Source organism: Dermacentor andersoni, chromosome 4, assembly GCF_023375885.2.
Source record: "Dermacentor andersoni chromosome 4, qqDerAnde1_hic_scaffold, whole genome shotgun sequence".
NCBI classification, from domain to species: Eukaryota; Metazoa; Arthropoda; class Arachnida; order Ixodida; family Ixodidae; genus Dermacentor; species Dermacentor andersoni.
The window spans coordinates 45,675,843-45,691,742 of NC_092817.1; positions in this window are offsets into that span (position 1 = coordinate 45,675,843).

A 15,900-nucleotide genomic window follows, 5' to 3' on the forward strand; every position below is an offset into this window, starting at 1 on the left:
AAGATGGGCCGGGTGGGAAACGAACCAGGGTCTCCGGAGTGTGAGACGGAGACGCTACCACTCAGCCATAAGTTTTTTTTTCTTTATTGTACCACTCAGCCATGAGTTCGATGCTTCAACGCGGGACAAAATCGCCTCTAGTGATGCGGTGTTGCCTTAGAAACGTGCCGTAGAAAGTTTTACTGTGGTGTATATTGGTAATGAATTATGAGCATGTAAATTACACAAGTCGCAGTTAAACGCGTAGTGAAGTACATTTCCGCTACATTTCTTCTGCGCTTGGCGCGCACGCAGAGCCATCTTGCGGCAAACACAGAAGACCCCCTCCTTGCAATGTACGGCGCTGCCCCGACAGGTGGCGCGCCATGCGCCCGCTTCTACCCTTCGTCTTGTTTGAGCGCATTGGGGCCGTGCGGGGACCGGTGCGAGGATGCCCAATACCCTTGCGTTTAATATGTTTTCTCGCTCTCTCCCCTTCCAACTTCCAGCGTGCGTCACTCGAACTCTCATGTTTAGGTGATGGGGCTCCTCTTTCCGCTCACAGCGCGATTCCTAGGTGCAGCGTCCGATGCGGGACGCCTCTGACGTGATCGCTGCGTCGTAGCGCGTCTGGTGGGAAGCATCCCCGGCGATGTGTGCCGTGCTGCTGGCGAGGAGTCATGCGTCTTCGTGGTGCTCCCAAGCGAGATAGAGGACGATCCCATCGAAGCGCCAGTCCCATGATCGCGTCCGCCTTCATGGCGCGTCGCGGCCCGGCTGTCCGTGCCGATCACGACGTTTGGCTCACGTAGATCGTTTCTCCCTCAGAGGCACCGAGTTCTTTGGTTCGTTCCGCTTGCTCAGGCGTACGTTTCGTCTTTGTGTGACTCAAGAGCATGCCGAGAGAATGAGTGGGCGGTGCGAATGGGGTGCGATAACGCTATCGCGTTCCACTCTTGAAGGCGAAGCTTAAGCTTCCTCCAATTTTTTATTGTTTACACCATGCAGGGCGTAAACAATAGCCGGCGCTGCCAGCGTGCCCTGCATTTTTTCAGACCTACCGCGCAGTTATGTGGGCGTTGATGGCGGCACTTTAGTGCGGCCAAAGCTGCCAAAATGCTCCGAAGGGCCACTTCCACACTGAGCACCCCTCGAAGAAAGCTCTGAATCAAGTCGAATATGACATTCTACTTGCAATGTGGTGTTGTTTACCGAAGCCACACAATGAGGACATTTGTATTTTCCGTGCATTGTAGCATGCTGAAGTCGCGGTGCCTGGCAGATGGCGCTCTCCACTCGTGTCGCCTAAGGTAATTAGATGAAAAAAAAAAATGTTTTATCTAGTAAGTTTTAGCGTGGCGTCAGTCATTGTAAGGAGCGCGCGCTCTTCGCCGCTATTCGGGAGATGGGAAGGCGTCGTGTTTGACATTTGCGTGCGGTGTAATCGAAGTTGCGCGTCGGCGTGGCGACAGCGCGGCGGCTGACCGCTGAGCGTTCGACATTCAGGGTTATTGTTTTCCGCACGCAAGGCTGCCGTCAGGGTGAGTCAAGCTGACTAAAGAGCCACTGCGTTGAGGTTCGCGTTCGTCGCACAGTGGAGCGCGCGCTCACGTGTTGGTTATAAATTACCGGGTGCGGAAACACTTCTTGTTCTGGCAGCCCCTTACATGGCGTCGTTTTCGCCTTCGGCATCGGATCTCTCGGAATGAGTATTGTTCACGTGAGAGGTGGTTGCGCAACACGATGCGGTGCACGGGTCGTCACAAAAGGAGTTATCTCCTGCCAACATCGAAGCAAGTCCCGACGCCCCTTTACGAACAGACGTTTCGCTTATCAGGTCGCAGCCCATGGATATGACATAGTGTTTTTTTAAATATTAAATGGACTCTACAGAGAAACAGTGCATCCGTTTAAACTGATGAAGTGTTCTTTCAAACCTGTATTTTCGTTAACTTTGCTAAAATAGGTTGACTATTAGAAGAGAGACAGGAGGCCAAAACTTCGTTTTCGTTTTGTTTCCCTCTTTTTTTTTTTTATTTTGCGCCGAAACACGATCACTGGAAAGTCCGTGTGATGTCACGGATTTCAAAGTATCTTTCTTTTTTTTTTTGTATTTGCGCAGTCGTGGTGCTGTTAGAGCACTCCAAACTTGCTAAGTTATGTACCCGGCTCCTTTAGAATATACTTTACCGATTACCTTTAACGATGAAGAATTAACTAAGCCCGACCAGACATCCTCCAAATCTGTGACGTCACGGCGAGTTGGCGCGAGAATTTCAGGGTGGCGCCGCCAGCCGTCTTTCCTTCTTTTTTCTTCGCGTCATTTCTGGCTTATCAAAACTCCTCTCGCGGTAAGAGTGGTTCTTTCGGTAATGCAGAAGGGTAGTTTACTAATACAGTTCAAATATCTTTTTTCACTTGAATTTCCTTCTAGCTGTCGGTGCTGGACCTGATCATTATAAAACTACGGGCTGCTCGAGATTATTTAGAAAAAAAAAAGCATTCCGCCGTTCGAACTATGTATAACTTTAGGTAATGGACACGGCCCCATAGAAAACGGCGCGCTGCACGTGGTGGTCTATAGCAAAGTCCCTCACATACGAAAATATAGGCTATTCTAACTTTTAGGTAATGGACGCGGGTAAATGGAAAGCTGCAGGCTACTCGAGATCGTTTGGTCAAGCCACCACCCTTCAAATACAGGCCCCATTACTATGGACCCCCTTTCACAGTTCGCAAAAACTGAACTTCATTATTATGGTCTAAGGTGCCCACATGTCCGCTTTGGCCGATAGCGCGGTCCACTGCTAAATAGAGCTCGCGGTCGTAGAGTGATTGCCAATATCGCTCTCTGACAAGTCCACAAGCGTCCTGCCTTGCAACGCACGACTTTAGAATGGCGTAGAAATCGAATTTGCGAACGCAACAGCCTCCTTGCATGGGATAAAGAAGAAGTGAAATTGGACAGAACTTGTAGAACGGACGACTAAAAATTAACAGAACATATTGATCAACAAGAAAAAAAGACCACGATGGAACGATCGTCTCAACCATTGTAGACTCCTTTGCTTGCGCCAAATTTCGTTTTTGTTTTTGGTCTAAAGGTAACCACTGGGCAATTGAAGTAACGTAATTTGGTAACTTAAACTGCGCTACATAAGAGACCCCGAAATAGAAGACAGGACGAACGCCGACTAACAAGTGATTTATTGAAACCACACAATGCTGTCTCTTTGAACAATGCGCATGCGCAAGCCCGATCATAACCGCGTGATTGCAGAACACTCCCTCGCCAAGCCCCTATCTACACCAAAAAACCAAGCTTTTTCTTGAAAAGATACACTGATCGTTCGCTGATCAGCGAACCATCAGATAGGTGCGTCGACGCGCCTATCTGGGCCATGTCTTGCTATCAAGAAAGCTTCCCAGACTTCCCGTGCCCTTTGGTGCTAACGCACCAAAGGGCACGGGAAGACTTGGAACAGCTACAACTTACGTCAGCGGACCATCAGTGTGTCGAATTATTCAAGAAAGAGCTTGATTTGGTGTAGATAGGGGCGTGACGAAGGAGTGTTCTACGGTCACGCGGTTATGATTGCGCTTGCTCATACGCACCGTTCGAAGAGGCAGTATTGTGTGGTTTCAATAAATCAGTTGTTAATCTGTGTTCGTCCTGTCTTCTTCTACTTCGGTGTCTCGTCCGTAGCACAGTTTAAGTTCCCAAATTATGTGTTACCAACTGGTCTACCAGCACACCCTACTAAGTTAACTTAAGGCCGTGTAACACCATGTGAAGTAGAAGGCTACAGGTGACTAGACAGACTTATGAGATTAGGGAAGATTTTCACGGGACGCAAGTTTAGACGATACGCAAAATTCGGTAAGCAGGCTTTCTCATTCACTTCCCATAACTACCTTGCACCTAACTTTGCCCAAACCAATATGGCCGCGTTCCCGCTAGTAGCACTGTTAAAGCTGAGACACTCGTTTTAAAGGCTTGGACGGTTAAGGGAACGGAGTGTGCAGAAATGATATCACCAGCTTGCATGTTGAAAGCTTAACTGCGATTCTAGCGCGAGTTACGCCATTTTGTATATGTCAAAGGAGGTGTGCATAGAAGCGCACTCACAAGGTTTTCATATCGTACACTGGAGATTTCTGGAAGCGTGCGTCTTACAGCATATCGGATCTGGCTAGTTAGTGTTCCATGGTGCAAATTAACAGCGCGTCAACCAGACAAGCAAAAGAAGACCGGAAACAAACATAAACGTTTTTCCTTGTTTGCGTTTTCTCTGATCTTCGGCGCCCTATGACGTAAAGTTATCCCATTACGACTTTATCACAATATCCTAACGTCCAACGTACGTAATCGCCGACGCTAGCACGGGTGATGACCTGCAAGGTTGTTGCAACAGCTCAGACAAATGCTATTCTCGTATAGAGAAGGCGACTTTTGTTTGGTTTAAAACCGAAGAGCAGTGCCTACTGTGACAGGTTTTACAGTCAAGCTGTGTATGGCTACGGTTCCATGCATTTTTGTTCTCCTTCAACAAAAACTATTATCATCAATGACTAATACCCCCGTAAGCATTCATGCTCCCGTAAGTAAGCAAAACATGAAATGGCTCATAGGCCCATAAGGCAGAGGCTACAAACCCTCAGCAAAATGAAGCGAATAGTACTTAAATTCTTTCTAATTACGCATACAACATACAGAACAGCATGTTGAAAACTGTCACCATCAGTGGCTCATATTCCGGGAGCAATGGCTCATACCTCCGTAAGAAAGCAAAAAATGCAATGACTCAGGGTCCCGTAAGGTTCAGGGCTACTCACTTTGCGGGAATTAGCTGCGATGACACTACCCCTGTTGTCGTTGCCAATGATTTCGATGTGTATGTGTCGGTACCGAAAACGGAGCGGTTTACGCGTTCCGTATTGCGGACATATCCCTTGCGATCCCCAACCGACCACGCAGTGGCGTACGTGCATTGATTTGACATTATCAAAGAATGGGAGTGCAGTTGCGAGGGAAATAATGACCGCCGATCAAGGCAATAAATGAGTTCGTACTTTTGTTCAAAATTATATGTCACCTCCGTGGCGTGTGCTAAACAGCTTCGCTGGTCAACCATCTTCACAGAGGGGAATGTCTCACGATTTTTTTGTTATCTAATTGGCTGGCGAGAGGTGAGGAGCGCACAGAATAGGAAATGGTTTCGGCGGGGCCGGGTTAGCGCAGTGGGAGTATAGATAACTGGGTGAGTTAGAGATGATCTTCGATTGGTCCGCTTCCCCTTGTTTAGCTTGCGGTGACTCGTCGACCATTGCGGCGGCGTGCAATGGGATGGCAAACATGCCGCCAAAATGAATGCTCAGTTAGGGAAATCTGGCACAGCAATGCCGTATGGGTTACGAAAAAGTTCGGCAATGTTATGCTGTTGCGCAAAATTTTTATTATTCGCAAAGAAATCAATTCCCTCCCGCAGTTATGAGAACACAGTGCAGGAGCCTACAGTGGACAGCCATTTTCTATTCGTTTTGGAACGAGCCAGCCTCCGCCTATTAAAAAAAAATCGTTTTTGTTTGGCATATTAATACAAAGTTATTACGTACACACAACTTTGACGCGGTGAATGGACGTGGTTTTGTGATGTGTGACAGGCGAAATGGGCGTGGCCAGAAAACTTATTCTCCAATGGCGGAAGCCTAATGGGGACGAAAGCGTAGTATTAGAAAGAAATGTTTTTTTCTTCTTCGGCCTACGATAATAAATGCGTGCACTTCATCTTGAGATGGAGAGTTCTCGCGGTTTTCGTGAACTCTCGTGACACCCAGGCGAAGTGCGCGTGGCCCCGAAAATGTTTACCAATCGCGGAGGGCTAACAAAGGAAACGGTATGTAAACAGTTTGGAATAGCTTTACGTTACAGCGCCTCCTGCCTAGTTTCTGCGCTTCGAATATGCATTTTTCTTGCACTAGATTTAATTAAGGCTGGTGATGGTTACGTGGAATGTCTCTTGCATTCTTCCGCATCCACCTTGTAGTCAGTCAATATTGAAAAACAAACAAATCACGCTTCAGTTGCAATGCTGAAGTCTTCCCTTGAACAGCCAGTGGAGGTCGTTTAACACGGCTAATTAAAAAAAAAAGGAAAGGAAAAGACAAATGGCCACCTAAATATACATCGTACACGTAAGCTCTCACACACGCACTTGTCCTTGATGCCTTTCGTTACCGTCGCTGCATTACTTGCTCATTAGCGGGTAATTGAGAACAAAGCAGCCGTTAAACAAGACACTGTCGTGGCGTCGACCGGAATTAACCTGTTCTCGTTTAGCGTGTCGCGCCCATTCAGCCAAGAAATCCATAAGGAAGAGAAAAATAAGAGCGGGTAGTGGCGCGAGAGAGGTTCGCAGTGAGTGCACGGTTTGGCCTGAACAAAGGAGGCGTTGAATTTCACCCCACGGGGCGGTGCCTGGAAACGTGAGATGCAGCGCATCACAACACGCGCGCTTCCATTCTGTGCGCATTTCTTTCTTTCCTTCTTTTTTGTTCTTTCTGTCCATCTAGGCCGCATTCAAGCGAGCGGCGCCATTATAGCCTACAGGAAAGCCACTACGGAGGAGGCCCGGCTTCTGCAGAATTTCCATTCTTGTCAAAGCCTCGCGACAGCGGAGCAGGTTTCGCTATATGGGAAGCGGACGAAGGAGGTATATACGTGGTCTGACCGAAAAAGCGTGCAGTTCCGTTCCGTGATACATGCGTCGCCACCTGAACAACGGGCCGAATTCTCGGTATCTTTCTAGCACGTGAGGGCGGTTTGTGATTGGCCGGTGCCATATATCTGGTAGTCTGTAGGAAGTCATAGGCAGGTATATAAATGTCTTAAACTCCACATCAACGATTTCTGTTGATTTTCTAACGAGAGATTCATTATAAAATAGAAGCCGGAAGCTCCGCCTGGACCTGTGCGTACTAGCCATATACTCTGCTTTGGGCAAAAGGGTGAGAGATTGAGATAAAAGAAAGAGCGTGACAATGAAGTCGATCGTCGAAAGTATATGTGTTAAGCATGGACTATAAGTCTACGTTCGTAGGTGGTTTATAGAGAGTCGTTGGATGTCTGTCCTTACACTCTACAAACAATGGAGCACCAGGTCCTCTTTTATGTAGATGTAACTGCTTGTCCTGCTTTTAAGAGTTCCTCTATTCCCTAATGGAGTATGTTTACTCTGCCTGTTCGAAAGTAAGGTAGGGGTGCTCCATTGGCGTGTACGACAACCATCGAAGAGGGAGTTAAATACAGGACAAGCGTAAACTTCTACATATGATGTAGTTAACCTTGACCTTGGAATGCACAAATGGCAGAAACTAATCTCAGCAGTATGTCTATATTTGCGCATAGGAAAAAGACATAAAAAAGATCCGCACAGCGCGATGCGTTCTATCATATGTCTATAGGCAATCCACAGACTCGTCGAACGAAATTATTTAATGAACGACATGTTGCATGACAGCGACTGGAAAGCAAACTTGAGCATTTATGAGAAATAACCGTTCCTATACGCTATTGAGCACTTTCAAAGAATCGGTCCTTAAGTGATCGACTTCCCCTTAGCGCCGATGCGCTGGCCAATAGGCCCTACTGCCAAAGTGCAAAACAGGTATTTCAGCAACACGCATCAGTTCACCAAAATTTCACTACAAACACATCATTAAAATGTCGATGACCCTGCAGCTGAAGCATCCTTCCCGCTTCCGTATACGTTCCTACCCATGATATTCCCCGTGCGAAAGCAAGAACAACGGACGTGGCACTCAAATTCGCAATCATAACTGCGTGGGGCTCTCAGCGTAATCACGAGCTTAGTCTAACCTCAGGGCGCTCATTGTAATTACACTCTTAGCGGTGTTCTTACCAGGATATATTGGGTCATTGCGCATTGCCGAAAAGCCAGCGGGACACCTCTACAAGAGGGTCTTGCAAGTTGCTGCCTAAATTCTTCAACGCCGTTGTATCTGTATCTTAGCGCTGCACGGTTTTCGCGACCAACCGCGTAGGGGCGAGTGAAAGCACCGGAGAAGAGGCTACACGATGAGGGTGTAACCTCGCCATAAAACAATACCGACATGGAAGCCCGGCCGGAAGCGTGCTTCCTGCGAAAGCGTCGTTAAGGGTTCGTTTACTCGGTCGCGGGAGACGCCGTGTCCCCTCATCCCTTTTCCAGCTCGAAAATTTACGGCTTTTGTGTGGCTACTCCTGTCTCGGGCGGCTGGTCTTATTTTTCGGGCCTCTTCCCATATAGGTGGCTGGCGTGTACACCACTGACACCGGCCCACGTAATGCGTCGCTTCCTCTCAAGAACAAAAGCGCCCCTTGCACCGGAAGCAAGGTGAGAACTTTACCCCGAAGTACCTCTAAAATTTACGAGTAAACAAAATAAGAGAAAGTACGACTTAAGTGTTTGCGTCCTGTCTCCTCGCATTTCCGAGGACTGTGCATGAAAAGAAAAACAACGGAAGAAGAAAAAAAGGTCTTTTCGCTACTTATACCTGCCACGATGTCGTACTAACGCTCTTCAAGAACAACGCAAACCATGACGCGAATTTTACGGAGAGCCTCGTCAGGTTTCTGACAGGCATATTAAAGCGTTTTCTATCGGTTCCAATTTCGCGTCTTTCATACTTTTTCTAGCTATCAGACTACGAACAGAATGCCTATTCTTTTGGCAATTATTTCCCGTGCAACTGCAAACGCGTCAGATTATTCGATAGTGCGATACTGATCTGGGCGGGTTATAATTATCTGCAGCCCATTTACATCTATACATTATGCACAAGTGACTCAATTCGAGATTTTTTGAAGTTTTAAGATGAGTGAAACACACACCTGCCTTGCACCATATTTTGAAAACATTCTCGCGTAGTCCATATAGGAGTCGAACTATTGGCCGCAATGGGCCCAAATGTAGACACCCCGCGGAAACTACGTAATGATCCAACAAGGCGGCGTTCAGCCATTCCGCTTCAAGCTGAACAGCTAGTTATTGTTCACCCGTTTGCCCCATTGACGGTATATCAATGGTGTTGTAGACGTTCACTTTCAGCCATCTCACCTCGACAGTAATGTTTGGCCATTGACTCGCTAGTCTTATTGAGGTTGGCTCTCGACATCGAGGTATGACGATCCAGCGTGTGGTAGAAAACAGGTGGCTCGCCGTATCACTGGTTTGAATCGACATGCATGGCTTCTGGCAGCACACGCCAGCACGCGCGCACATTCATCCGTGCTGGCTCATGCCTTGAAACTATTTAAATACTCATATACGTACGCAAACGCAAGAACGCGTCAAAAAGCTTAATTTTCTCATACATATAATGTCTCTAAATCAACGTGCACATGTGTTCATGCACATCAACGTGTACAATGCGCCCTTTCCAAAATATGGTTAGACAGTACTTTACAAGCGTAACAGACGCTTGCGGTGCACAATTTACATGCCTTCCTGTCCTCGTTTACTTCACGCAACTATACATGTCATTAAAAAATTATGCAGCTCCAACGCACATTTTGGAGTGAAGTCGTTAATTAAATGCTGTAAGACTGATAATTTTCTGCAACGGATTTCATAGCATAGTGATTGCGTGTCTACAGGGCAAATTAGAAAGTCGCGGAAACCCCAACTAGGCGACTCACGCGTGTCACGTGACCACGTGGATTACAGTGCATACGGAATCTCTCACCTTTTCATCACGCTATCTTCGGGATTAGCCAACTTTACTACTGCACTATTTCGACGACGGAGCCACCTTGCTCACCAAGAAGCCGACCGAGCTGACGCGCCAAACCCCGGTAGCGAAGGCACCAAAAGGCTTCGATTTAATTCAGGCCTTAAGCGCTTGAGAGGGCATACTTGTAGCACTGAAGACATTTAGGTACCGATTGTTATTTCACTGTGAAATTCTGCGCTGAACAGTATCGGCCACCTGTGCATCTCTATGGGGTAATAGCTGCTGCAAAAGTTCTCTTCCAAATTCAACAATATCTCGTAACTGTTTGTTTGGGTGGCTGGCTAGCGGACAAGACATGCCTCGACAAGGCCAGACTGGCATATGACGCGCCCGGCAGGACGCTATCGACACGTGGTTTTTTAACCACTCTCGGTGTGGCGATTCCCGACGCGTGTGCGTACACGCACTTTATGCCGTTAAATTAAAATTAAATTCCGGGGCTTTTTACGTGCCATAACCCCGATTTGATTATAATATATGTCGTAGTGGGAGGGCTTCAGATTAATTCTGACCATCTTTAAAGGTAAGTACGAGAGGGATCTTGCGTTTCGCCCCCATCAAAATGCGGCCGTCGCGCCTGGGATGGAAGCCGCGACCTCGAGCTTAGCAGCGCAACGCTATAGCCACACCGTGGCGGGTACTTAACGCCGTGGGCCAATCAGGCTGTTATGTGTGGGTCTATGTGTTATGCGGGGCGTGCGCGTCCGTGCGCACGCGCACACACGCGCACACACGCGCACACACGCACACACATGCGCGCGCACGCGCACACAATGCTGCATCAATTGTAAAGAGATCAATGGATCGAGTTGGATAACACCGTCATAAGAAGCACTATGCAGGGGGCTTTCGAAACGAGCAAAAAACGTTGTTGCGACGTAATTTCTTAAATAGTAGCGCATATTGAGGCCTTCGCCGACCATGTGCTGTCTGCCCACCGCTTTGCAACTACTTTAATTGTTCTTGCAGTGGTCACTAGCATCAGGTTGTGCGCATAATAATAATAATAATAATAATAATAATAATAATAATAATAATAATAATAATAATAATAATAATAATAATAATAATAATAATAATGAAATACCCCTAATCATTTTCATAATCTACAGTACCATGCCGAGTATTCGGAATTTACAGGAATTAGTGACGACCCAAGAAGGTAGTAAATACAAAGTCTTAGCGAAGGCGCCCGAAACAGAACAAACAGCTGTTTCGAACGGACAACTTTGGGAACAGTTGCTGATGTATTTGTATATCAGAGTGCGAGTCTGTTAGCAAAGTGTAAACACAGCGTAAATCGGTTGCATTTTCACGTCTCCATGCGCAAGGATCCTTTCGATAGGCTATTACGGACATCGCCACAGCTGCGAAAAAAAAGAATAAGAAGGGGAGCAAGAAGATGCATTTCAATAGCGCCTTTTTAAGACCTCCCAAGAAATGCAGAGAATTTCGCAGTGCTGAAAAGAGGAGGAAGGAAAGCAACTAAGCAGGAATGAAAAGACAGAACCGTGAATGTGAACACCAGCAGAGAGTTTGAATTAGATTAGGTTTGCTTTCAAGACAGCTGCCACCCCTCCTCCTTCTCCTAGGTTTCCTCAGAGAAGCGTTATAGCTGTTCAACTAAAGCGACCACTTTGAGGGCGAACCGTAGCACGCATGCATTTCCCTTACGAGAAAATCGAGTACGAAGCTTTGAGTGCTTGTTTTTCTTAAACATCATCCTGCACTCAGCACAGTTAAACAAGAGAGAATGAAAATGAGGGAAGGTGCCGAGATAAAGAGGATGTGCGTGGTTTATCTTCGCCATCTTGTACCGGTTTAAATGGTGATAGCGGGAGAGAAGCCAGCTTTTGTGCGATATACGCGTACAAGTACAACCGTTGAAAACTGTACTAATGTAGACAGAGAGCTACAATATCAATAAAGCAAGTTGGTAAGATTAGCCGGAAAAGCAAGCAGCTGGCTGCCCTGCACAATAGACGGGGTGGAGGCTGCCTGCTAAGGACAAATTCGCGGATCACTATTGTACTGCGGCAGACATTAAAAATAACGCGGGAAGCCACAGGTGCAGCACTGTGGTGACTTACGTTGTTGTTAATACTTTGCGTAGCAGTTAAGAATAAGCCAGAGTGATCTACCATGCCTATAGTGGGATCGATATAACAGACGTTGCATAAATACTTTGCCCAAATCACCTTTGCGACGTTAGAAGTGTCCTCATTATCTCTACACTTCATGTACGCCTTCTTTTGCTGGTATATTCAAAAGAGATGGTGCCTGTGAAACGTTCGTGCTGTGAGCGCGGGCTACATTTAGATCTGTCGAAAACGGCAAGACCTCATCGTCCGTTCTTCTTACACGCACACAACACCTCTACATTGAAAGACTATGCGTCTGTGAAACTTCGGACCATGCTCTGAAGTTTCCCAAGTTTTCGATCATAAAAGTTTACTCTTGCAGGCTATCGCTTTTCTGTCGAGAAAAAGAAAAGTCATTTGACGGGTGAAAAGACGCTATTATTTTGCAGTGTATACGTCCTAACTGATACAACCGGTAATGATGAAGCGTATAATTTGACAATCTTTTTTGGTACCTCTGGCCCTCCTTTATATAACTCAATTACTCTATTGCCCTGTTTTGTCACCCGAGCCGGTCACTGGATACAAACATTATCCACGTTCTAACTTTGTGCACGAGAAAAAAAAAAAAAAAAACTTAGATGTGCCCGAACTCATGATCATGCAGCCCGTATATAAAGGGTCCCAATACTTGGGTGCCGGGGCTGTAGTACGCTTGGGTCGGGGCCAATGACCTTTCCGCTTTAGGCTTTCGACAGGCTGCCTCTTGTTCTTTCCCTTTTGTGCCTGTGCCATTTATATTCCTATGTAAAAGTAAATAGATCCACTACTATGCTTTGGCTAAGTATGTCGACATCAACAACTAGCGGTATCGTATTCTGTGAAGCCAATAAAACCAAAACCAACACAAACAATCAAAAAGTGCGAACAGGTTCATGCTGCTGCTTCAGGTCATTAGAGACAGCACGCTGTTGGCGCCACGCGAACGGTAGAACAGCTGAACCGTCACATAAAGCATATACTAAGTATATATACAGAGTATGTACACAAATACAGCGAGGACACTTCGCCTGTGAAGAGAAAACAAAAAGAAAGAAAAGCGGAAAGCCGTGGCCAGCTGCTCGCAATGCTGAACATATACTTTAGAACGCCAAATTTATACTGCAGTAATTTGTCGTCGTTGCCAAGCGACAGGCGTTGGCAATACAGACTCTTCAATCGGGCAGACCAGTAAAACACGTGTGTATGTCAAAGCAATCGCTTCTAGGTCTTAATAGGAAACTGTGTGTTATCTTAAAGAACTTCACTAAAAAGAAAAAAGAAAGAAAAAAAGAAAGAAAGACAGGAAGCTTGTCTACGCCACAACAAACTAGCATTATGTTATCCGTTAGAGAAATGTACTGTTTTGAATGCTGGGTTAACAAAAAAAAATACTGAAAATAATATATTGAAAAGGAAAACACCCAATTGTCGAGCGGACGGGATGTGTTTTCTGCAGCGATTGCGCGGGCTATACGGGCTCAAGGACTACGGTGCAAAGTCTTGTACTCACATCGAAGAGATCCGTGCAGACGTTCCAAACACGCAGAGACGAAAAGCGCTTATATCAACACGGCGTACCTTGCAAACGCGTGGCAGGCGACAGGGGCAGACTTTCCTCTTCACGACGAGAGTTTTGTTCGCCGTGGCGTTCGGAACGCGCAGCTGTTTACGAGACTGTGAGGCTGGCGCTTCGCGAAGATACATGGACTCCCTGCGGTATAAATAAAAGTGTTTGGTGAATTTATGAGCCGCATCCTTGAAACCCCGGGAAAGGTCGAAACACGCCCTTTATCGCCGCTGCTTCCGAATAGCTTCCGTAATCTTGGAACAAGCACTATCTGCTCGGAGTGGGGTGTGCGCGCCACTAATGCCTGTGAACGGCAGCAGCCTTCCCCGTTAGTCTAGATAGGATAACGCGCTCTTAGCTTGCGGTTCTGGCTCTGTGATTCCTACGGGAGCTGCCATCGGTGAACGAATGCAGCGATGCCAAGGCACCAAGGTAATATACGTCTGCGCTCAAGGTTGCTACTTCTCGTATCTTTCCGCTCGACAAAGCCCGGCAGCTCCCTACGACCTGGTCGTTTTGTTGTGCTAGTTAGTCCCTACGAAATTCATTTGAAGTTTCAATTCATATCTCGTCGTTCAGCGCTCACGTAATGAAAGAGGCCAGTTTAGGGCTAAATAATGCGCGTACTTTCGTTTCCACCGTTTGCCGTTCGCGTTACGTTGGATTGATTTTGACTCTTACACTTAAATCGGAATCCGCATCCCTTTTAGTGACCTGTTTATTGGTGACATGACATGGTGCTCTTGTGTAATTGCACATATGCAGTGCCCTACTCAAGGTTTATTTGTCGTGTTTCGTTCCATGAGCATGGCACAACATTGTAGCTGCCAAACGCTCATTACGATTATTATGGGCGCAACAAAATGTCCATGGCATTAGGGCGCCTTGATACCAGATGAGCAGCAGAAGCCATGCAGTAGCTAACGAGACTGAGTAGCAGACGTGTGCTTCTGACGCGTCACGTTGAGAGTCTCGTTTAATGTAGCTGCTGTAGCTTTGGACTGCATACTACTGAATTATTTACAGCGAATCGCACCTCAGCTATAGCTCACAAATCAAGCAACCTGTGTAGCCAGAATCAACGAACAACAATCTGCACGGTGACTGATAAGGCCCGCACTCTAGTTATGAGAATCCACATCAGGGCTTACGTGGGGCCTCAGGCCCCATGCCCTGTTATTGTACACATGTGTCGACATTATTACTGTGGCATCAATTATATACGCACGTTCGAGACACATTTGCGCCGTCGCCGTTGTAGTGTTGTCCTGGAGTTTTGGAAGGCCTCTGAAGAAACGAGGTGCGTTTGGCTCCAATAACGAAACTGACAATTTTGGTGTCCCTAACGTGAGCCATACTTTCTCCGACAATCAAATTTCCCCCTTTCCCCAGCCCGGAGTCAGTATAGTTCGAGCACCTCGTAGTGCTCAGGCCCAGTTCGCTCTCAACAATTCTCTATAGCTGCTGTGTTCTTTGCTTGTCTGTCTCGCTAGTCGTTTACTCCATGTAGTTTCAGTTTACAAACAAGATTTCTCAGTTAAGTGAAACATTAGTTTTGAAACACCTGTGCCACAATGGCCACCATTTCATCAAGTTAATTGCCAGCAACACCAACGGACGTGCTTAAAGGTGGCGCCCGTAAAAGCACCGTTTTCATCATCGTCGTTGTTTTCCGAATCTTTATCAGCATGGTCATTACCACCCCCAACGAAACTCTTAGTGTGCTTTGTCTTCAGAAGACTTTAGTTGTTAGAAACTATCATACCCGAGGAATGTGATTTCTCTCTCTTGCTCTCTCTGTTTCCTCCATGTTTTCGAGTGCAGAACACTCATTCTCATTATGTTGGGATGGGTTTACAGAGGGAACGTATGTATTTTGCCGTTAAAAGACAGTATTCAGTGACAGTGACCGACTGTGATTGTGTGTCTATTCTCCTTCCTTTCCTTATCTCTACTTTTTTACCACTTTACCTCCCCCTCCCCTCTCTCCCCAGCGTAGGGTAGCCAACCGGATCTTTTTCTCTGGTTAACCTCCCTGCCTTTCCCCTTTCCTCTCTCTCTCTCTCTCTCTCTCTCTCTTGCTCTCTCTGTTTCCTCCATGTTTTCGAGTGCAGAACACTCATTCTCATTATGTTGGGATGGGTTTACAGAGGGAACGTATGTATTTTGCCGTTAAAAGAATCGACTGTGCTAACTAACACACATCACACATGGAGACATGGATATAGGAGGAACGCAGACGAATTATCGAATCTAACGGGTGCTTCGTTACCGAATACCTAATACACTGCTGGGTAGAGCCAATGGGGCGCTATTCGAATGATCGAGCGTGGAAGCATCATCTGGTGGCCATGGAAAAGAGTAATGGTCTGGCTAATTTTGCAGCTCGATGCCCTGACTGCAAGTGCGAGCCACACTTTTCAAGCAATGAAAATG